This window comes from Lynx canadensis, chromosome D2, assembly GCF_007474595.2.
Source record: "Lynx canadensis isolate LIC74 chromosome D2, mLynCan4.pri.v2, whole genome shotgun sequence".
Taxonomy (NCBI): Eukaryota; Metazoa; Chordata; class Mammalia; order Carnivora; family Felidae; genus Lynx; species Lynx canadensis.
Genome location: NC_044313.2, coordinates 13425126 through 13448716, shown reverse-complemented (window position 1 = coordinate 13448716; position 23591 = coordinate 13425126). Strand labels below are relative to the sequence as shown.

The 23591-nt window shown below is 51.1% G+C and overlaps 1 long non-coding RNA gene across 2 annotated transcripts; it reads left to right on the top strand.

Annotated features, from left to right (window-relative positions):
- Positions 1 to 14750: 14750 nt before the first annotated feature.
- Positions 14751 to 23591, top strand: LOC115527439. Of its 2 annotated transcripts, none has more exons than XR_003972938.1 (5): positions 14751 to 16142; positions 16991 to 17857; positions 18230 to 18402; positions 20999 to 21193; positions 22781 to 23591. It is a non-coding gene; the product is annotated as an uncharacterized LOC115527439 (long non-coding RNA). The 2 variants fall into 2 exon arrangements; XR_003972936.1 differs by having other exon boundaries at positions 18200 to 18402.

The following is a 23591-nucleotide window of genomic DNA, read 5'->3' as shown; positions in this document are numbered from 1 at the left end:
ATGCATTGTCAGATTCAGAAGTGGTGCTGGGATCTACAGGGGCTGCTGAGGCAGGGTGGACAGCCCTGGGATAGGACTATTTTTTCTGTCACCTAGGTGTCCCTGTATTCAACCACGTGTGAAAAACTCACTCTTTAAATTCAAGACTGGAAAGAGCTCTGTATTCCCCAAGAGGCTACAATGCTTCCTTACTTCCCTCCTTCATAATCAGTTTTCCCTTTTCCCATTTCCCTGTTGCCACCAGGAGGCTCAGCGTTAAATCTGAAGACAGATCAGAGGAACCACGTGATCCCTTATGACCTACAGGCTCCTCTTTGCTTTAGTCCTTGTCTTGATGGTCTCTGCTTTATTTGCATTTGGTCTGTTTCCGTTTTATGTTTACACGTTGCCATGACAAATGTTACAAAGTTTCCTCCGACAGCAACCTCCCTTGTGCAACCTTCATCTGCTGGGGACTGGCATCTCAACAGCGACAGGGAGAGCTGAGAACAATGATCTCGAACATTTCTAAGTGAAATAGGTCAGTCAGAGAATGACAAACACCATGTGATCTCACTCATATGTGGGACTTAAGAAACAAAACAAACAAGCAATGGGGGAAAAAGAGAGAGAGAGAGAAACCAAGAAAAGACTCTTCGCTGCAGAGAACACATTGCTGGTTACTGGAGGGGAAGTGAGTGGGGGGCATGGGAAAAACAGGGAGTGAAGGTTAAGGAGTACGCTTATCATGATGAAATAAAATGAAATGATAAAAAATCTCAAACATTCCACTTTGTGCTGGGTCACTGTTTATAAAGTTCATGAGCAGCCACGATCCCAATTACTCATCCCCCCAAGCATCCTGGGGTGGGGGCGGGGGGAGCATGACCATGCTTAGCCTCGTTTTAGAGCTGAAGAAATTGAGGCTTGCGGTGGAAGTGGCTTAACCAAGGCCACGTCCAACCCTCCCTCCACTCCCTGGGACTTCTCGGAAAGGCGCCACGCATCCTCAGCGCCGAAATGGGAATTTCTTTCCCTTCCCCTCTCCCAGCCTCACGCTTCCCTGTGCGTGGGCTCTTCCCATATGCGCTGTGTGTCATGCTTGGTGCCGTGCGAACCGACCGGAGGTATCACACTGAGGAACATTTTTATGTTTCGAAGGTTTTATATTTGTTTTAATGGGTTACGGTGAGTGGAATTGGTTTTCTATTAGCAATACTAATGTGATGCATTCTTTTAAAATGGATGTATTAAAGTTATCAAGAACAAAGCAAATCAATGTAAAGTAAAATTTTGAGTAAATGATAAAGGACAGTCGTGCAGATATGGCCAAAACGGTGAGACAGCCTTATTCTTGGCTCACTGCCGACCTCGGACCAGATAGGACACTAGTGTCGTAGGTAAGACTCTAAAAGACCAAATGGTTCTCCAGATCCATTGGAACGAGTCCCCAGCATAAGAATTCCAGGCCAAGGGTGCCTGGGCGGCTCAGTTGGTTAAATGACTGACTCTTTTTTTTTTTTTTTAATGTTTTTTATTTATTTTTGAGACAGAGGGAGACAGAGCATGAACAGGGGAGGGGCAGAGAGAGAGGGAGACATAGAATGTGAAGCAGGCTCCAGGCTCTGAGCCGTCAGCCCAGAGCCCGACGCGGGGCTCGAACTCACGAACCGTGAGATCATGACTTGAGCCGAAGTGGGACACTCAACCGACTGAGCCACCCAGGCGCCCCTAGTGACCGACTCTTAATTTCGGCTCAGGTCACCATCTCATGGTTTGTGAGTTCGAGCCCGGCGTCAGGCTCTGCGTTAACAGCACAGAGTCTGCTTGGGATTCTTTCTCTCCCTCTCTCTCTCTCTTTAAATAAGTAAATAGATAAATAAATGGAAAAAAAATTCAGGTCAGCAGGAAGTGAGATTCCTTAGGTCTAAGGCAATCCGTACTTCAAATCCAATATCCAAGGACCACGTAGTGGCAGGAAATTCAGATAAGGTTCCCCTTAGCCACCACGGCAAGCCAAGTAATCTCACTGCACCGCCATTTGTTCATCTGAAAAATGGGTGATCTCTGCCTGGTCAGGTTAAAGTTGGGACTAGCTCCCCCCGGACAGCTCACGCTCGCTTCACTCAAAGTTGCGATGTTTCGCTCCCTTTTCCTTCGGGGCAGGCCCGGCGGTCTGAGGTGATTCAATCTTGGGTGCGTGTAGTTGCAAAGGGCCAAGAAGAATTGGGTCTGGGAGACACCGGGAGCTGTGTGCACACTTTTGCACGCCACGGGAGAGCGGTCTGAGCCTCGGTTTGCTCATCTCTAGGGCGCAAGGGGAGGGATTAAGTCAGGTCTGGCAAACGCGCAGGAGCAACAAGGAGCACTGTGTGTAGGAGAATTTCGAGGCCCCACCCAGGATCCGCGGAAGCAAGGCCCAGTGAGTAAACTAGCATATAGGTGGCGGCTTGATTGTCCACATAGAAACAGCCCCAGCAGGCAGGACCCTCCGACCACTCAGGTCTTGGGGCCTATGACCATGGTCTCTAATTCCAGTTGTCTCTAGTTATCTTAAAGGCGGTTCCTAGGGGCGCCTGGGTGGCTCAGTCGGTTAAGCGGCCGACTTCGGCTCAGGTCATGATCTCACGGTCCGTGAGTTCGAGCCCCGCGTCGGGCTCTGTGCTGACGGCTCAGAGCCTGGAGCCTGTTTCAGATTCTGTGTCTCCCTCTCTCTGACCCTCCCCCATTCATGCTCTGTCTCTCTCTGTCTCAAATATAAATAAACGTTAAAAAAAATTAAAAAAAAAAAAGGCGGTTCCTAGAGAAAGCCTGCCCACCTGTCTTCCTTTCGTCCCTTTTCCTAGCCCTGTCTCCATGGTGATTATGTGATCTCCATCTCTCAGGAAGGCTGCTGGACTCATGTGAACCCTTCGTAGGGATCATACAGTTTATCATCCACTTTGAGACGCCCGTGCCATCAAAAGGCCATTCTCCATGATTCTCCTGGGACCACGGCTGTGACCCGGGACCCTTCTGCAGAACTGGCATTACTTAAGGCCATCGCGCTCAGACTTTACCACGCTCAGGATGGCCAGAGGGCATCCTCGGGCCCTGCCTTCAGCAATTCCGATTCAGCAGGGTTAGGGCCTGAGACTTTGCATTCTAATCACTTCCCTAGTGATGCCAATGCTGTAGGTCCACGGACCACACTCTGAGAAGCGTAGCTCGGAGCGTAAGTGCTCAGCGGTTCGCACAACTGGTCGGCAACATATTGACCCAACATTCGAATTGATCCTTACAAAAAGCCCAGGAAGCCTGGAAAGTTGTTATCCACGCTAAGCTGTGGAAATGAGACTCAGAGAGGTTCCGTGATTAGCCCGAGGACACCCAGCTCCGGGGGAGAAGCCATGTGCCAGCTCCCAGGCCCTGCTTGGCTCGGCAGATGCAGAGCCTCTCAGCTCACAAGCTGGTCCCTCTGGCTCTGCGGCGATGTTTGCTTCTCAACAAATGCTCCTGGCCCAGATTAAAACGGGCTCCTTCTGCTTTATAAACACACTTCAGGTCAGCCAAGAGGTCAAGGATTTGGTGTAAGGAATTACATTAGCAATGCCTTTGTCTACGTTTTAATTAATATTTTGGAGTTTCAAACATTTGGATGCTTGGGATTAGAAGAGTGCTCGGCAAGTCCTGAGTGTCCATAAATAGCAGGTATTCATTTTTTTGTCCTCTGCGGGACACCCATTCGATTCCCCCTTTCAACTTTGTTCGTCATTTTTATACCTGCCCACCCGTGCGCTCTTTCCAAGTAGAGGTATCTTTTCCTTCCCCACTTTATCCCCCCAACTCTTGCTTGCACGCAGTAGGCGACCGAGACCTACATACTGAAGGAGTGCAGGGTGTAACGTGCATAGCAATTTCAGGGACTCATTTCTACAGAGGAAACCCATAAAACCTGAAGCCCTGAGCACTGAAGTTTGGTGGAGGTGGCTGGAACAGCCCAGCTTGGCCATGACCCAGCTTCCCACATCTCGGTTCCAGCTGCATGGAACGTGCTGCGGGCTCCACAGCACTGTTCCAGACGCGAGGCCCCACAGGCTTTCCAATGTGAGTTCCACTCCAGGTTTCGGAAGACCCGGAATCTGTGGATCCAATGGGAAAATGGAAAATAGGTTGGATAAAGTCTCAGTCAGCTCTGTTGGCTGCTGATGCATCTGGGAGGGTTCCTGGCTATGAACAGAAAGAAAACCAGAAAGAAAATCAAGGCAAGCATCCTGGTGGATGTGGGATGTTTTGTGGCTCGGTCCAAAATCAGAACCAAAAGTGGGAATGAATCTCATGTCCAATGGTCATAGAGTTAGATCTTTTTTTTTGTTAACTTTATGTTTTATTTATTTTGAGAGAGAGAGAGAGAGAGAGCAACTGGAGGAAGGACAGAGAGAGAGGGAGACAGAATCCCAAACGGGCTCTGCACTGTCAGCACAGAGCCCGACGTGGGGCTCAAAGTCACAAACCATGAGATCATGACCTGAGCCAAAACCAAGAGTCAAACGCCTAACTGAGGAAGCCACCCAGGCACCCCTCATAGAGTGAGATGTTTTAAATACAAATTCTTTGTTGGTTGCTCAGTGAGCAAAGGGGTTTCATGATGCTCAGGGAGGGGGGACAGAAGGAGCACTATTGAATCTTGCCTGGTTGATGGGTTTCGGGGCGCCTAGCAGAGAAGCTCTCACATAGCCCTGAGAGATAACCAGTGAATCAAAGAAACGGAGGGCACAACAGGAGTAGATTTAGATCATAGGAAAACCCATCTGACTCAGAGAGCGTGTCGTAGTTAGTGCCCGCTGAGAAACAAGTCATTTGCAGATAGAGTGACTTAACCACCATTTATTGGTGAGTCTATGGGTCAACAAATTCGGTTGGGCTCAGCTGGGCTGTCTTCCCTCCTGAGTATGCATCTGTGCTGAGCTGTAGGTCAACGAGGTGGCGTTGCTTCTGGAGGTTGGCCTGCTATTAGCTGGGCAGTGGGGACAACTGGGCCACTTAGCTCTCATTGTCCAGCAGGCTAGCCGTTTAGATGGTGGCGGCGGGATTCGAAAGGATTCCACGTCTATTGAGACCCGCTGTTAGAAGCGGTATGTTGTTTGTTGCACCAGTCCACCAACCGTGAGCGGTTAGGGGAGCGAAGCGGATAAGGAATCACATGCTGACGATGAGCGATGCTGAGGGTTTGGAAAGCCAGACATCCCGCTTAGCCTCCCGGCCACCTGTGAGGAGCAGAGACAGGGCTGAAGAACAGGCCTGTGGGGGGGATGGCGAAGGGGGCGAGCTCGGGACCCTGATCCATCGTTGTTGAGCCGTGTGGCTTCAGCGGAGGCTGAAGTACACGTTAGCCTCAGTTTTTCCCATCTGTAAGATGGGATCACAGTTTCTACCTCATAGGGTTGCAGTGAGGACGAAAGATGCCTTTGGCCTGGCCTGGGGTAGCCCTGGAAAAACAGCCACAATGATGAGTCGCATATGATATCAATCAAGCATCCAAGAGCAGCATGTACCGCGAAAGATAATGAATAATTAGAATTTCTCCCCGGCTAACGAGTTAGGAATCGCTTACCTTAGGAGGCAGAGAGGCATCCCAGGTTTACACTGGCTCCATGAGGCAAATGCCAATCTGGCTAACAGAACTCGCCCCTAGCCACTTAAGGCCTCCATGGTCTCAGGCACCTTCCAGGGCTCTGCGGGATCTGGGGATTTTGTTCCTCATAACAAGTGCCCACCAAGCTCTGGGTAACACAGTAGCGCCGGGTTTGACCTTGACCCCCGCACCAAAAGGCCACGTACTGTGAGGAAAGGTCTTACTGGGGAGGCGAGCCAGCCTCTTAATGGGCCCAGGGAAACCTCTCTGGTCTTGTCCTTGGATCCTGCTGAATGCCACTGTCTCTGGGCAGGGAAACATCAGGGCAGAGAACAGAGAATTATGTAGAGTTTTAGACCAACGCTCTTGAACATAGTCTGTACCTGCGCTATCCAATATGGCGGCCTCGGGACACATTTTGAGCGCTTGAAATGTGGCAGTGCAACAGAGACAGAAGCTTAAATTTTAATTAATTATCTGTAGAGCCACTTGTGGCTAGTGGCTACCATTTTGCACAGTGCAGCTGTAGTTGGGTGAGCCTCTGAAGAGAAAGGGCTTTGGGGACGCCAAGCCACATACCCATCGGGCCTGAGGTGGCTGGGGATGTCATCCAGGGCTGTGCGGGAGCCAGGCGAGGGTCCGAGACAGGGTGGGCGGGGCCGCAGGCCCTGGTGGGGCCCCTGGCTACGCTGCCTCGGTCCCCCTCCACACCCCTAAGTAGGGCTGAGAAAAGAGGGAAGCCCGGGACTGCAGAAATTCAGAATCCAGCACAGATTTGGCCACTTGGTCCCCCTTGCTCTGCTCTGTGTGGGTCCTTGTAGCTCCCAGAAGGGCCTTGGTTCTGTATACAGCCTCCCGTGTCCTTGTGCCAAGGAAAACCAGACCTCAGCTGTCCAGTCGAGGAGAAAGGGGGGCACCTCCCAAGGAGGAGAGAACGGGCCTTCCCACATGGGTGATCGCTTTCTAAGAAGAGGGACCACGCGGTCCAATGTGGCTTTTGAAGACGTTACATTAGCTCTCGCACCCACGCACACAGACACGCAAATACATATGTATGCACACATACGTACACACACACACACACACACACACACACACACACAGTTTGTTTATGAAGGAAGTTACTCTTGAAGAGTTGGGACGGGAAGCCCCGTCTGGAAAAATTGGAGGTTTTGCCTCCGCTTTAATTGGGTTCAAAAAGATGACAGCCCAAGTCTGCCTCAGGGTTTGCTCTCGAAACTCACATTGGAATTTCTTTCAGGACCTTCCCCAAGTCACAGCAGAACGCTGCTTGCCCAACCGATGGCGGCATTGGCCTAGACGGTTTTTGTTTTTGTTTTTTTTTTTCTTACTGCCTTTCAACCCCATCAGGAATAAATGCCCCAAACCAATCATCGTCTTTGTACAAAAGCTGGATGAAAAGACTGCTCTCTGCCCACCTCAGCCGTCTCTCAATCCCCTGATATTTCTTTAAGTTGGGGCTCTATTGCGGGCAAGCATTCTAGTGTCCTTTAAAGCACAGAGGCTTTCTGGATCCTTCGATTAATTGACCGTGGTGGAGACCAGCGGCTCCTGCATGGGCGTTCAGCAGTGTCACGGGAAAGATTAGTTTTCTGCTACCCCCGTGATTTACAAGGCTCACACAGCCATGTAACGACTTGGTGATTACATGGAAAATATCGTATAAATACATAGTAATTACAAGTTCATGCAGATTCCTTGGTATATACATTTGAAGTTGCCGAGTAGTTCAAAGATTAATTAGCCTGTAACTGGCAGTATTTAAATCATTTTTTCCCTCATAAACGAATACATTGAGGCGGACTTCAAGGCCGGCGAGGATGGGGACGTGATGAGGACGATCTGAAAAGAAAAAATGAAATTTGACAGGCATGGATTATTTAAAGCGTGCATATGTGAGCCGAGCAACCACGACACTTTGATGCAAATCGTAGGGGAAAGAGCAGGGGGATGCTGTGTAGAGAAAGGTGCTGAACAAAGTAAGGATTTCCTGCTGGCGACTTGAAATTTAAACAAATAATCATTTAAATGGCGGCCCGGCATTACGTTCCGAGTTGTGTGCATTAATGTCAACATCTGGTACCAACATTTTGACAATTCTATTAAAATGCCCCAGCATTCCCTATCTAACACCTGTTAGCTCTAATTTTCTTTCCTGAGAAGCACACCAGTAGACAGGGTAGATTCCAAATCATTTATCACTTTTAAAGTGCTTCCATATGTGTGTTGGACCCAGCCTGGCCCTAGGCAAACGTTTTCTGAATGCATTAAAATTCAGGACTTTTTTTTTTTTTAAGTGTAGACACCAATGTTTCATTGAATTCATGTCTGGTAATTATTAGCTTAAATTATGGCTCACACATGACTTGACAAAGTGGACCATGAATTAAAACGCGCACACGCACACACACACACACACACACCCCAGAACTCTTCAATAGATGTACCCAACTCCTACGTTGCTCGTTATTGAGATGTCAGTCAGTAATCATTAGGCAAACACTCTTCATGGAGGGAACTGCTAAGAGGCCCAGGAGTCCCAAGAGACGATCTAAAAATGTCAAAAATGTTACAGTATAAATGAATGACACCAACAGGAGAACATGTGTTAGAGATGCGAGCAATTAGTTAATATATTACAAGTTTCAACCTCGGAGCAAAACAGGCAACAAAAACTTCCGCTTGACAAAAGGCTACAGATAAGATCAGCTTGATTCCCACACAATATGATCTGCCTGAATTGGGGCAACCCTCCAGCAGGCTGGGAGGGAGGGATGATCCCGGGATTCGGGGCTTTGTAGGGTTGGAGCCCCCAGACGAGGTCGGTCCCTGCTTTGCCTGGAAAAGGCTGGCTTGACTGCTGAACTCTCCCAGTGGAGACAAGTAGGGTCTAAAATGAAGGAAGATATCCTGTGCTCCATGGGTCCGGCTCACCAAGCTAAGCTGCCTGCTCCTTGCTGGAGCTTCAGAAGGAAATTTAGAAGGTCGAAAGAAATCATATTGCTGTTTTCAAAGGAAGAGAGATGCCTGCAAAAGGTGATGAGGGGCGGGGGCTGCTTTCTGGGCGACTGCTTTTCCTTTGCTTGTCAGGGATTTAAAAAACTAAATATTGTACGTTGTATCGTTTCCCTCTCTCTCCCCCCTCTCTGATTCTTTCCCCTCTCTCTCCCCCCACATATATGTATATACACTAGCCATATACAATACACACACACATACACACATACAGAAAAGATGTGTTAAGCAAAAAATTCCTCCCACATATATACACGTCCAGAAATACATTTTAAGCCAAAGTACACATGATGTGTACTTGGGCTAAGGATTTGAATAGGTCCTGTGGAAATCCCAAGGAAACACCGACAATACAAGAAAAAAGAAATGAAAACCTGAGTTCACCAACTCCATAAATGTAAAAAAAAAAAAAAAAAAAAATTTGTAGACAGTTAAAAATGTCCGCCCATGTACACACGCACACCTACACTTTCACACTTCCTCTGTTTACTAAATAACATTTCAGCACAGTTTTCATCTTATAAGGAAAGTGTTTGAAACTTGGAATAAGTGCACTTAATTAAAGGAAGGCTGTGAAAATGTGCACTAATCTGATATGACTAATAGCAAAGTGCATGAAATTGCTAATTAGAATTTCATTAAAGGTGCTGCTTTATCAGACTGTGAATATCACAACCTTTAAAATTCTTTCAGGAGAGCTTAATTCCTTTTCAAACAGAAATATTCTTTAAAGACATTTGATTTGTTCTGAAGGAATTCGTGGCTTAGGCTGGAACTTAAAATGTTGCGGATATTCTAGGAGGTGATATCAGAATAGGAATATAGATCAGGGACTTTGTTTCATTTGCCTGATGAATCCCTTCCTCCCCCATCTCTATGGATTATTCTTCAAAAACCCAGTCATGAAAATAGAGTTGAGTCCTTGGTTTGATCCACTTGTCATTTGTTTTCTGCTGAGGCCAAACGGTTATTTTCCGTCTCACACACAAAAGGGAAAAATGACTTTAAAACATTTTAAGCCACTGGAAATGAAAGTAAACCATTTAACTCACACATTCATTAAAAAAATGAAAGAGCACAGACAATAAAATAGTTTTTTAAAGGAAAAGGCCATTCACTAAAAAAATGTCAGCTAGCAGCTTTCACTCTTTAAAGAAAAAAAAAACCTCTTAAATACTGATAACATTTCAACCACAAAATTGCATTTTTTAAAATTAGGAAAAGCCAGTGCTAACTACAGCAAATGCATTTTCACTCCTTTTTTGACTTGCTTTTCTAGGTCATAAGTTTTCTTATTTCACATTCTAATGATTCTCGGCACTAAATCTGCATTTCAGCTTTTCTTTATTTTTTATTTTATTTTACTTTATTTTATTTTATATTTTATTTTATTTTATTTTATTTTATTTTATTTTATTTTATTTTTTTGCTACTCAGATTTAAAAATTCTACCTTTCTGGTCATCTTTTCTGTTCTCAACCTTATTTTCTGTGACTCCTCTTCATTTTCAGATGCATCAAGTTGCTACAGTATATTGTTCTCCCTGCGCACAACTCTGGATGTTACCAATTGTATTTCTGTTATTTGCTGTTTTTCCTGATGGTTCGAGAGTTCTTACAATTGGTAACTGGGCTCTTTTCAACATTCAGGCTTGATTGAACAGTTACATTTTGTTACTGAAAAACTATTAATGCTAATGGAAACTACAGCTCACTCGAAGCGGCAGTTTACTTTTACAGAAGTTGTTAAAAACTCAGCCTGGCTTCAAATTTGCTGAACACACAGGTTCCCGGTGATGTAATTTTGCAGAATTGAATATTTTAAATACACTTGAAAAGCGTTGGTTTAAAGGCTAATCAGTCATGTTTACCTGCTGACCAGATCTGAAAGGGGAGGAATGAGAACAGAAGTAACTTTATTTGAGAAGCAGCGTGATTTCTTTAGACATTGAAACAAATCTCAAGTGAGTTAATTACGGTTTGCTCTGATTTTAGGTCCAGCCAGAGGAGTTTTCGTGGCATTTAGATAATTTATCAATTGGGCTACGTAACAGATAAAAGGTTACGTTTTCCTTTCCAACATTTGGGAGGTGCATTTGTACCGTAAATGCGACGATTTTAAAAGATCGGTCTAGACTTAGATGAATGAAAATGAGGCTCGTTAACTGTAATGTCTGGAGTCCGAGGTGGGGCGCAAAGCAAGCCTTGCTATCCGTGGGCCGCCGTAGTCAAACGAAGCTGCTAATTCGAATGTTTCAAGTTTCGAATTGAGAAATATTGTTCCAATAGGGCAACAATGGGGCTGTTGTCCCGGCCCCTTACAGCTTGTTTTATGCAAAACGAATGGCAGGTAATTGTGATTTAATTCTTTTCAAGTAAATTACAGTGAGTGCGTGACACAAAGCCGCGGCGGACCCTCCTTTCTCTGTCAGTAGTTGAATTAATGGTGGCAGGAGTAAAAACAGCGATTGTGCACAACAGCCCTCCCCGGTCCCCACCCCTGCCAAGGGGGGACCTGCCAATCAGGCCGCGCCACCACGAGGCCGGCAATCGTCGGGATGCGGAGGTTCGCGGATGGACCCTCCTGGTGTCTCGGCCCGGGGGTCACGGAGCCCGGGGCCGCCCCCTCCCCCTCCCCCCCCCCCCGGGGCCGCCTCCCGGGGCCGAGGTGCCCGCAGGGGTCCGCGTCTGCGCGCTACGGGCCGGGGCGCCCCCCGCTTGGGCGCCCTGGGCTCCGTGCCCCCCGGGCTGGCCTGTAGAGCTGGATTTGCGCGGCAGAGTTGACGGCAGAAAGGGCTCCCCGGTAACCTGGCGGTGCTGGCCGCCCCGAGAGGCGCCCCGAGGGCTCCCGGAGGAGGCGGCGTGGCCGAGCGAGGAGTGCGGGGAGGCCGATCTTTGAGCCCCGTCTGGGCGCGGCGCTGGATGGCTGGGGTCTGCGCGCGTCCCTGCGGTCGGAGGGGCCCGAGACCAGAGCCGCCGCGCGCGCACAGCGCCAGGTCTCGTCCCCAAACCCATGGTGCCCGGTCGGAAGGGAGGCGCGGGGTGGGGGTGGGGCGAGGGGATGGGCCCAGGAGGTGTGTGTGTGTGTGGGGGGGGTGGCCGGGGTTGGGGGGGGGGCGCCGGTAGTGTCTGTCCGAAGAGGGGCGCCTGCCCAGTGTCCTGTCCGCAGGCTCACCGCCGGCAGCCTGGTGCACAAGAAGGCTGCCAATAGTCACTGACCTGACCGCCGACATACTGTGTGAACTGGTCGCTTCCCGTTGGCCTTGAACAAAATCCCAGCTCCTTTCCGAGGCCCACGGGGGCTGTGTCCTCCAGCTTTTGCCTGGGATCTCCTCCAGTGAACTCTGGATGTGGGATGTCCCCGGGTGGAATCCTGCCTGCCCTGTCCTCCGTGGGTAACTCTGGGCAGGTTGCTGAACCTCTCTGGCCTCAGCCTCCACGACCTAAATGGAGTTGCTAATGGAACCCTGCCTTCAAGGGTCCTCAAGGGCACTTAATGAACTGCCAGTCGAGTGCCAGCATGGTGCCAGGCACAGGGTGCCTACAAATGTTAGCGGGTCTCACCCCACCCCTGCCACATACATGTTTTCCTTTCCTTGGACCTCCCTAAATGAGTCCCTGCCCCAGTGCCTTTGCACTTGGAGGTGGAGCTCTTCCCTTGTTCCCCCGGCTTCTGTTTCAGACTTCAGCCTAGCGGTCCCCTCTGAGACCTCTTCGCGACCACCTGCCTTTCCCATCCCACCCATCACGATTGCAAAGCTCTTCGTTTTCTTCCTAATGTTTATCCTGATCGGAATGTTTTTCTCTATTTGCTCTGGGTTTATTGTCTGTCTCCTCCTCAAAGCAGAAGTTGTAGGAGATGGGGATCTTGTGTGTCTCGTCCTCTGCAGGTCCCGGCACCTTGGCCAGTGTCTGCTACGTAGCAGGGGTACTCTGTAAAAACTGTAGATGGGTGAACGGAGTCGCATCTCCCGGCCTGCACATCAAAGTAGTTGAACCACCTCGTGTCTAAGTGCCTACTTCTGTCGTTCAATGAGAGGAATTGTCAGCATATTAGTTAGATTTCTTTTTTTTACATAAAAAAAAAAGACGGTAATTTTCTTTTTTTTTTTTTTTTAAATTTTTTTTTTCAACGTTTATTTATTTTTGGGACAGAGAGAGACAGAGCATGAACGGGGGAGGGGCAGAAAGAGAGGGAGACACAGAACCGGAAACAGGCTCCAGGCTCTGAGCCATCAGCCCAGAGCCCGACGCGGGGCTCGAACTCACGGACCGCGAGATCGTGACCTGGCTGAAGTCGGAAGGACGGTAATTTTCTGAACGAGGTTCAGGTTTTCGAGAAGGCTGTCAATTAGAGACTTTACTCGGTGTCCTGATCTTTCCACTGTGACTAGTTTTGACCATGAGGCTGGAGTCGGTTCTTTTTTGAGCTCTCCCTGTGGCCCCTGAACCTGGGAAGGGACGGAGGGGCCTTCTGGATTGGCTCCCCAGTCCTGACGTCTTCCCCGATGGCCCGGGACCGCTGTAGACCTCCACCCCAGGGCGCAGCAATGTCCCAGCCGCATGTCAAGCTACCCGCTGCATCATGGGCCACGGGCCTTTTGTCCTCAACCTCCCCCCGTCAGAGCTTTTCTGCTCTTTTCATTGTCCCTCTTTGGCTTTAATCGCAGATTCACACCTGTCTTTCGCCCTCCCCAGAGCCAGCGCCTCTATTAGACGGGCTACCGCTGGGCTTGCCAGGCCGTGTGAAGGAGCCGAGAGAGGCTGGGTGGGGCTGCCTCGGCATCTCAGCTCATGGTGGGGAGATGAGTCAACTGGCTGGGGTCACCGTGTCTCCGTGCCCGAGCTGGAGCCAGGGACAGAGTATTTCTGGAAAGCCCGGCCTGGCTCCCCATCTCACGCTATTTATTTCCTCGGTGAGGTCACGATAAACCATGAGTATCTCGGACAAGGTCACCATCCTTGGCGGCCGGCTCCCATGCTGGGGTCGCGTCTTTGGGAAAGACTTTGAAGACCGCTGGCTCTCCGGAGAGCGGAGGGGGATGGTCTCAGAGCACACACGGAGCTCACCAAGGTCACACAGCCGGAGACGGATGGGGTCTGAACCCGGGACTAGAGCCTGCACTCCTAATCACCACGCTGCGCTGAACCTCTGTCTCGGTCTCTGCCCTCCAGGGTCATGGAACATCAGAAGCAAAGACAGGAGGGGGGTGAGGGGCTGTGGTTCCCCGCACAGGGTGTCAGTAGTGCTACGTAATGGCTCTTCCTAGATCCACCAGGCCCTGTGCTAATTGCTCTGCACACATCACAGCACCTTAAGACGCAGGAAGTCACATCGCCTCCACTTTACGGATAAGACGCAGAGAGGTCCTGCAGCCTGCCCGAGGTCTCAGGGCCGGTAAATGGCAGAACCCCCAGAGCCTCGCTCCGGGGCCCCTGCTCTGATCCCTGCCGGGTGTGAGGAAAGCCTCAGCCTCAAAGTCCGGGTGCCCGGGAGAATGCTGAGCCCCTTCGGTGTCACCAAAAACACCCGGCATTTGGAGCCAGAGGACTTGGCCTCGAGCCCCGGGGCGGCTGCTTGCTAACTGAAACCCCTGGGGAGTCTCCATTTCCTGTAAGATGAGGGTCACGAGGCCAGCTCTACCTGTCTTCCAGGGCCACCGTGAGGATTAACGACGATAATGTCCAGGGACGTGAGCGGTGAAGCGCAAACTGCTGGCCTCAGAAAACATTCAGTTCTGTGGGCGCTGGTCCGCGAGGTCACTGTGGGAACCAGTGACTGGCCTACCTCAAAGATCCTGCCACACGGCCCCGGGGAAAAACGAAGGGGGGGTTATTTTCATTGCGAAACAAATGACTATAATGAGGTGTCTCGTTTGGTGATACAGATGATTAGACAATTCAGTCGGTTACAGTCGGGGACTTTTTGTTTGTTGGTTTCTTTTTTTTTTTTTTTTAACGTTTATTTATTTTTGAGACAGAGAGAGACAGAGCATGAACAGGGGAGGGTCAGAGAGAGGGAGACACAGAATCCGAAACAGGCTCCAGGCTCCGAGCTGTCAGCACAGAGCCCGACGCGGGGCTCGAACTCACGGACCGCGAGATCCTGCCCTGAGCGGGAGTCGGACGCTTAACCGACCGAGCCACCCAGGCGCCCCTGTTTGTTGGTTTCTAAGACGACTGCATTCAAACGCCCCTGGGCCCACACTTGGATTTATTTGGCTTCATGCCAGACCCCATGCTTGGTGCTTCCTGTGCTCACCCCCCAGGCCTTCTTATAGTCCTGTGATGTGAGACTGACATTGCACCCATTTTACAGGCCGAGCAACTGAGGGGTAGAACAACTGGGGCTAGTGAATGGAGGGGCTGGTCCTGAACCAAGTCGGGCTGACTCCTGTGTTGGCATTTTGCCACAGTTTCACAGGTGCAGGTGCAGACCTGACGTGGGCGGCGGTGGGGGGTGGGAGGGGGTGGTTCCCTCTGGTCCCCTGCTTCTGAACATTTGGCCTTAGTTCTACCTTTGTCTGGGCGTCCACGTCCCTTAACCTCGGTGCTTTCCTATCCTCCACCCCGCCTTCCTGAGTCTCGGGGTCCGCTGGAGGTCAACACCTTGGCCTCGTACAAGGCGCAAGGCAAGGGGACGTGCTCTCCCGTCCCCAGGGCCTCACCCTGGGTGAAACAATACCTCAGAGGGCCAGGGTGGCTTGAGGAGACGTGGTGTCGCCTTGGTTCCCCTCCACGTCCGCCCCAGATCTGCTCCTGGCCCCGTTAACCGAATTTATTTTGGCTTAAGTGAGGCAGTGGCTGGAGACCGTAAAACACCTACCTTCTTGAAACCATCAGGAGGCTCGAATGGGGTTGTGAAGGGGACGCAGCCATCTTCCACGGGCTGCTGGGCTCGGTCGTGGCTGGTGACACTGCTGGTGTGTCCACGTGTCCTTGGGCGGATTCCCACGTTCAGGCTCTGACTTCTGAGGGAGAGGGGGGCAGGCCTGGGCTGCATGGCGGGGGCATGAGAATGAAGGAAACGCCTTCTCTGTTTGCCTCGACTTCGTGGGTGGCCTCGAGCAACCGGGTGCTGAATGAGTGCACGCACGGGTTGGGGGAGGGCACGCCCACAGAACGGGCGTAGTCACTAGGGTCGGGGTCCCTGTGCCCCCGCTTACTAGCTGTGGGGCCTTGGGAAAGTTGGCTAACTTCTCCACACCTCCATTTTCTCATCCATCAAGCTGAGATAACAGCTGGATGAATCTTACAAGGTCGGTGGGAGGAGCTCATGATGCAATGCGTGGAAAAGCCTTCTGAATGACGTCTGGCGCAGAGTACGTCCGTACGTGTTAGCTGACCCCAAAGTACCAGCTCAAAATGATCTGCTCCACTCACATTTGCTTTCCCACTCAAAATGCGTCAGGCATGAAAGGCACAAAATGGAGTGCCTTCAAGACTGTATGGTGACAAGAGACAGGCGTGAGGTGTAATTCTGGGCTCCACCGTTCACCCCTGTGTGATCCTCTGTAAGTGGCTTAGTCTTGCGACCTTCGCTTTCCTTCCCTATAAAATGGATACCAAATAAAAGATCTACTAAGAGTGAGGACTAAATGAACAATGTACATAAAGTTAATGGTATTTCTTCTTCTCTCGACCTTTCTTCCCCCCCGTTCAAGTCCTTTTTGAAAGGCTATGTGTTCTCCAAACCAGTTTTCCTTCCCTCCTGGGTACCTAGGAAGACTACATTTCCCAACCTCCTTTGCAATCAGGGGTGCCATGTGACTGAGTTCCGGCCAGTGGAATGTGGGCGGGAGTAACATATGCTGCTTCCAGGCCTGGCCCCTGAAGTTTCTTGTAAGATCTTTCATGCACATTTCCTCCCTCCCTCTGCCAACTGAATGTCAGTGCTCAGGGTGACCTGGGAAGCTGCATGCTGGAGACGGTGGAGCTCCTGTCAGCAGAGACCTGCTCTTTTTTTTTTTTTTTAATGTTTATTTTTATTTTTGAGAGAGACAGAATGTGAACGGGGAAGGGGCAGAGAGAGAGAGAGAGAGAGAGAGACAGGAGACACAGAATCCAAAGCAGGCTCCAGGCTCTGAGCCATCAGCACAGAGCCCGACGCAGGGCTTGAACTGCCGAACCGTGAGATCATGACCTGAGCCGAAGTCGGATGCTTAGCATCCTGACCCTGGGCACCCAGTAGAGCCCTGCTCTTCATCACCTACTCTTTATCGGTCTGCTGGGGCTGTGACATGTTGCATTAGGCCATTGAGATGCAGGGGTTGTTACCGCAGCTAGAGGTTAGCCTATCCTGACATATACAGAATCTTACAGAACCTCTACCTAACGTATACCCCTCCATACATTCATACAGGATTTTGCACGTATTTGAGAGTCTTTCTGGGTCCCAGCTCCCCTTCAGCTGGTCCATGTGTCCACGTGGCCCAAGGTGAGGACCTCAACTGCCTTCAGGAATAACACCCAGCAGAACGTGGTGGTGAAACAGTCCTGGGAACAACTCTCCGGCTTCAGGGCCTCCCTGCAGCAGAGAGGTTCTGAAGGCAACTCCCTACTTAAGGTGGCTTAGTGGCAGCCTAGGGTCTCAGGGCAGAGGTGTCCCAAGAAGGCATCACTAATCATACAGGCGCTCTCCTTCATGCCACCGATGCCAAAGTGCTTGCTCTCATCCCCGTGGCACGACCAGCAGCTCTGATGGATCACAGGTGACAGACCGGTCAGCAGCTCCTCCCGGCTGAGTCTCTGGGGCTTTGCTCAGGGCCCCCGTGCCTGCGGCCCTGCCCTCCTGCCCTGGAGCAGACCCGCTCTTTCTGTCCTGCCCCCCCTGGTAAGTTGAGCGCCCCCTGGAGGTCGGGGCTGTGTGGCAACCCTCGCCTTTCTCCTCACAGCGGCTGCAGGGTTGGGGGGCGGCAGGTGTCACTTGTTTTGCACAAGGTTGTTGATTCCAGGGGTCAAGGACCATCATCATGGCGTGCTAGAAAAGTAAATATTCTCAGCTTGGGGGAAGGTTATATTAATTAAAAATAACATTATTATTACTATATTGAATGTCTGTTCTGTTCCGGGCCCATCTGTTATTTCATTAAATCTTTCCCCATAATCCTATCAGGTGAGTTTTTCATAGCCCGTGTTCCAGGTGGGGAGGTGGAGGCGTCGAAAGGCCAGACCCGGGGTCCACAGCTGCACGACGTGGTTTACGGGCTCAACCAAGGTCAATCCAAAGGTAATGGGAGCAGACTTTTTTTTAAACTTTTTTTTTTTTTTAACGTTTATTTATTTTTGGGACAGAGAGAGACAGAGCATGAACGGGGAGGGGCAGAGAGAGAGGGAGACACAGAATCGGAAACAGGCTCCAGGCTCCGAGCCATCAGCCCAGAGCCTGACGCGGGGCTCGAACTCACGGACCGCGAGATCGTGACCTGGCTGAAGTCAGACGCTTAGCCGACTGCGCCACCCAGGCGCCCCGGGAGCAGACTTTTTCTAGGCCCCCAACGTGCGCTAGGGACCACGTCTCTCAAGTGCTTTTGATGAATTATTCCATTTAATTCTGACAATTTCTTTACAGAGTGGGGACTATCGTTATTCCCATTCACAGGTGAGAACACCACGGCTCAGCGAGGCTAATTTACTCGTTTCCCCCAAGGTTTCATGGTTAAGAGAGGAGGTGCCCGGATTCAAATTGCAGTCACTCTTTACAGCCTGTGCCGTCCCTCACTGGGCACCCGGCAATGCCTCCTTCTACCGCGTGGCAAGCACAGTGAGGACCAGGTAAATACTCTTCCAGGGGCTGTGACTTTGGGGTGGGGAACCACCCTCTGGGCAAGTCGATAGCCTGCTTGGGTCAACACCTCCTCTGTGTTGCGCAAACTCGGGCCCTAAGCCCCGCGAGGAAAACGAGAGAGGCCCAGCCTCAAGGCGTTGCCATGCCGGTAGAGAAGAGAGCTGTGTGCCTGCACCTGCTGCCTGAATAAGTCAGTGCGGTGGAAAATGTGGACGGTGCAAACCTCAGAGGACAAAGGGCACCCGGGTAAAGGCAGGGATGGCTTTACCACGGAAGTGGAATTGAGATGAGCGTTGTCTACTTGGATTTAAATCCCAGCTAGCCCAGTGACCTTGGGGTGGTTCGCTAGCTTCTCTGACCCTCAGTTTTGCCATCTGTAAAATGGAAATAGTAAAGGTACCTACCTTACAGGTTAGGTTAAACGGCGTGAAATAATACCATTTAAGATGCTTGGAATATAGGAAGCTCTGTATTGTGTACTTATTTACTCTTTTCATTGTCAAGGGCTAGTAGAGTTTCAGTGGGTGAAGAGAGGCGTCACACACCAAGTGAACGCCCTGAGCAAAGCGAGAGGTGTTTTTAAAGAATACTAAGTAGCTTGGGGCGCCTGGGTGGCGCAGTCGGTTAAGCGTCCGACTTCAACCAGGTCACGATCTCGCGGTCCGGGAGTTCGAGCCCCGCGTCAGGCTCTGGGCTGATGGTTCAGAGCCTGGAGCCTGTTTCCGATTCTGTGTCTCCCTCTCTCTCTCTGCCCCTCCCCCATTCATGCTCTGTCTCTCTCTGTCCCAAAAATAAATAAACATTGAAAAAAAATTAAAAAAAAAAAAAAAAAAAAAGAATACTAAGTAGCTCAATCTGGCTGGTTGATATGGTAGCAATAGAAGATGAGGCTAGAAAGAGAGTCCGGGCTCAGGTTGATGAGTATATACTTAACGAGCAATGGGGAGCCATTGAATGCTGTTGAGCAGGGGAGTTCACAGCCGGAACTAGGTTCGGCTGCAGAACGTAGGGTGGACTTGGAAGGGGGGTGATGGGAGAAGCCCAGTGGAAAATTATTGCCATAGGCCAGGGGAGAGGGTGGTGACAGCTAGCAGGGCAAGGAAAGCATGAATTGGCACTCGTGGTAGAGGGAGGTATTGTTAGACACACCCTTGGCCAAGAGCAGGCGTGGAAATGGTGCCCATCCAGGCCCAACTGAGTGGCTGGGAACCCGCAGCAGGGCTTTCCCTTCGCAGGCCCAGGCTTGGGATGCAGTCCCTCTGGGCGTCACATCATCAGTGGCATCTTTGTGCCAAGAAAGACGTAAATGAAAGGTAGAGAAATGGGGGACCAGCCTCCTTTGGTCCTGAGAACCCAGGGCATCTGGTATCCTCAGGGTGGAAAAGCTCTTTGATGGTCCAAAAACAGGTTCCAGAGGACTCCCTTTGGAAGGGAAAAGGGAGGCAGGCTCCTTTTGGGTTCTCATCCAGGTTTTTGAAGAGCCAAGCAGACTGGTGAGAGCTTCCTGTCCGAGGCGTGTTCTATCTTAACCTTTCCGTGTAATCCTGAAAGCCCACCTGATCAATTGAAGATCATAAAATATTAGACTTAATGCTGCAAAGTGCTGCTTTTTAATTCACATAACAAGCTCCTAAATAATTCAAATAGCAAACAGACCCTGCAAGTCAATGGTGGGAGGCTGCTTGGATCAGCGGGAGAGTGTCAGCACATGCCACATTTCCCGGATCGACTCCATTTCAAGAACCCTATTAAGTTAATTGCCGGTTTCTGACAGCAGAGAGCATGCTGGGAGCACAGCGAGCTTTATTAGCCTCTGTGGCATCTGGAGACATCAGCCATTTTGCCCCTACTTGCAGGCGCTGGGAGCAGCATGGAAAAAAGTAAATCAAATTACGAGACAATAAACGCTTGTGGCAACTCACGGGCATCAGACCCATCGGTGAATCCAAAGGGGTTCGGGTGTCAGTTGCTGGCCTGTTAGATTCTTTACAGCAGCACCATCTACACGTTGCAAGAGTCTCGCAGGATGCCACGAGACTCTGGCACCGCACGGCCGACAGGTGGAGGGTGATGCGGGCGAGGGTTGCCCGCCCCCTGACACCGCTGGGTAAACAGAGTCTCTAGGACGGGAGTTGTTATCCCACGTGGGCAGTGTTACACGCTTAGGTTTGTAAGCGGACGTTCCTGGGTTGGGGGACCCAGGGGGCACCCGCGGCGTTCTGGAGCCGGGCAGGGGTGGGCAGGGAAGGGAAGGCGTGTCAAGGTCGCCCGCCATCTGTCCATCCGGAGGTCCCCGAGCAGGGCACCGTTCCACGGCTGCGGGAGCTCCCCGTGGCAGCCGGGGTGTATGGAGTACGGAGCGGGGCGGAACATCCTGGAAGCTCGGAGATCGACCAGCAGGTGCCATTCTGCAGAGCGGCGCTCTGAGCTCTCCAATGCCTGCCTTTGACACATGAGAAAACGCAGGCAAAGAGAGACTCCGAGACTGCCCCAAGGTCACACAGCCAGCCACTGACAGCTGATTCGAGGACGAAGTTCGGTTCTGTTGCCCGACCTCATCCCATTCGTGTGTTTCTCTTTCAGGTGTGACAGGGTGATGGCGACGGCCTAGATTAGATCAAGATCAGAGTCCTGGCACTAGCACTGATTGTCAGCGTGACCTCAGTTTAAGCAAGATCTGTGACTTTGCCGTCTCTCTACCCTGCCGGCAGAGTGAAGACAGGAGCGCCTGCCTGATGGGGTTCTCCTGGCAAGGACTGAATTAGTGACGCATGTTAAGTACGTGGTTAAGGCCTCATGCTCGGTAGCTAACGCTCAACGTAATTTGCTTCCCATCATCCATAGGAGCAAGGCTCGGATGAGCAAGATTATTTGTATTTCTAGACGATTCTTTTACAAGCCGACCGTCTTCCAGTTTGTAGGGTTTGCACATCTGAACTGTTTCATCACGTTTGCATAAAGGGAGTCAAACTACTCTCTCAGATCTCTTCTCACCCCCTATCCTCAGATCTGGCCTTACAGTCTGCAGAAATGATGTTTCTCCCTGACGCAGGCCGTCAAAATGATAGGGTACAATTGGAAAGACTATCCGAGAATGGCTGGCAGGGGTGAGGAGGGTGGGGGCAAGATCGGCAGCAGGCGTAAGTGGGGCAGGCGGATTGGCTGTTCCGATCCTGGTTTTCCAGCTGCTCTGCGTCACGGGAGGGCTGTGCTTTGATGCTGGAAGGGGTCTGAGGCACGGGGTTTGGCAGCCGCATTTCATGGGTGGGGAGACTGAGGCCCAGAAAGGGGCAGTGACTCGCCTGAGGTCACACGGCCAGTTAGTGAGGAAGCCAGTGACAGGCGCCGGCTCCTCCTTCCTGCTTCTGCGTTCTTTCTAGTTCAGCTGGGAGTGACCTTCGGGACCCTAGAGAGGATTTCACCCTACCTGGGAAGAGGTGGACCACTGCCGTCTGGCCGGAGCCTTGCTCCCCCCCTGCGTTCCCAGAGAGACGATGTGCCGTTGCCCCAAAACCTCTCTCCGGAAACAGTGGCAGTTCAGAACCAATCTACAAAAACAATAAGAGCTATCATTTCTGAGGGTTGAATTCCAGGCACTTTATTTATAGTTTTCTAACCCTTTGAGGTAGGTGTTACTATGATTCTCATTTTGCAGAGGAGGAAACTGAGGCTTAAGTGTTAAGTGGCCTCCCCAAAGTCACCCAGCTAGCAAGTCAGAGGTAGGGTTCGAACCACGGTTCATTTTGACTTATGCTCTTTTCCTGTGGCAGCACCCACCCCCCTATTAGATTCTGGCTTACGCTAGAAGTCTCCAGAAGGTGACACGGGGAGAGACGGATCACTCACCTGGGGTCCAGCACCAGCCAAGTTTGGTAGGCGCCCGCCGGGAGGTGTGCCGGACCCTCACCCTGCGCCATGATGTTCTGTCCCCTTCCTGTCCCCCTCCCACCTGTGTCTCCTGCCGAGGACAGATCGGTGGCTAGGGACCCGGGCTCCTCTTTCACACACTCGTAGCCTCTAGTAACTAAGCCTCTAGTAACTAAGTACATTTTCTGTTAGGATTAACAGAAATCTGTTAATCCTAACAGAAAATGTACCTAACAGAAAATGCAAAGCACAGTGGCTTAAGTGCATAAAGGTGTCCCTCTGATGTGCAAGAGGTCCTGGTATGGTAGCTTCACGATCATCTGGGGCTCAGGCTGTGTCCCTCTGCCTGCTCCGCCACTCCCCACATTTGGCTCCTGTCCTCAGTGTTGCAGAATGCCTGCTGTAGCTCCAGCCATCGTGTCCACATTCCAGGTAGCAGGAAGGAGGAAGAGGGCAAAGCGAAAGCGTCTTTCTCTAATTGTCTCTTCTCCCTTCCAGAGAACCTTTCCAGGATTCCTTTCCTAGGAGCTTCTCTTGCTTCACTGGCCGGAACACAGTCGTGTGGCCACACCAGGCTGCGGGACAGGACGGGAAGCAGGTTCTGTAACTGGGCGCATCACTGCCTCAAGACCGTGGACGCTTGTGAGTGAGGCAGAATGGGTGCCGGGGAACCAGACTCTGCCACAGCGCAACTGGGTCACCTCGCCCACTTGCCAAAGGGCGGATGGCGGAGAGAGGTGGCGTTTTGAGTGAGAGAAAACTCAAGCCACCTTTGGCGAGAATCTTAGATGTCGCTCTGAGATAACTGGAAATGCCACAGACCTAGGGCTGCAACCCCTGTGCTTTCTGGGGCTGTTTGTTCTGGGGACGGCCACCGTGATGGAATCAACGGTACTTCGCACCTGTCACCGCCTTGTCCCACACGGTCCCTTTTCAGAGCGTGGATAAGTTGTATTTCTCTGGATGTCTGCTCCTCGTGACACATTCATCCTGTGGGTCTCCCGAGGTGGATTGGAGGAATGGGTTTCTTGGTCTGCAGGCTGCTGACGATCAGCGGGCTCTGGAAACGAACACAGATGTCACTGTGCCAGCTCTGTCTATGCACCAGGCACTATACACGTGGCAGGTCCCACCATCCTGACAACAGACCTACAGCCAGGGGGACTCTGATCCCGTTTTGCAGATGCAACGTGAAGGCTCAGAGAGGCTAAGCGGCTTGCCCGAGATCACACAGCTGGTGCTATGGACTGAGTGTTTATGTCCCCCCGACCGCCCAACGCCGGCCCAAATGTATATGCTGCAGCCCTAA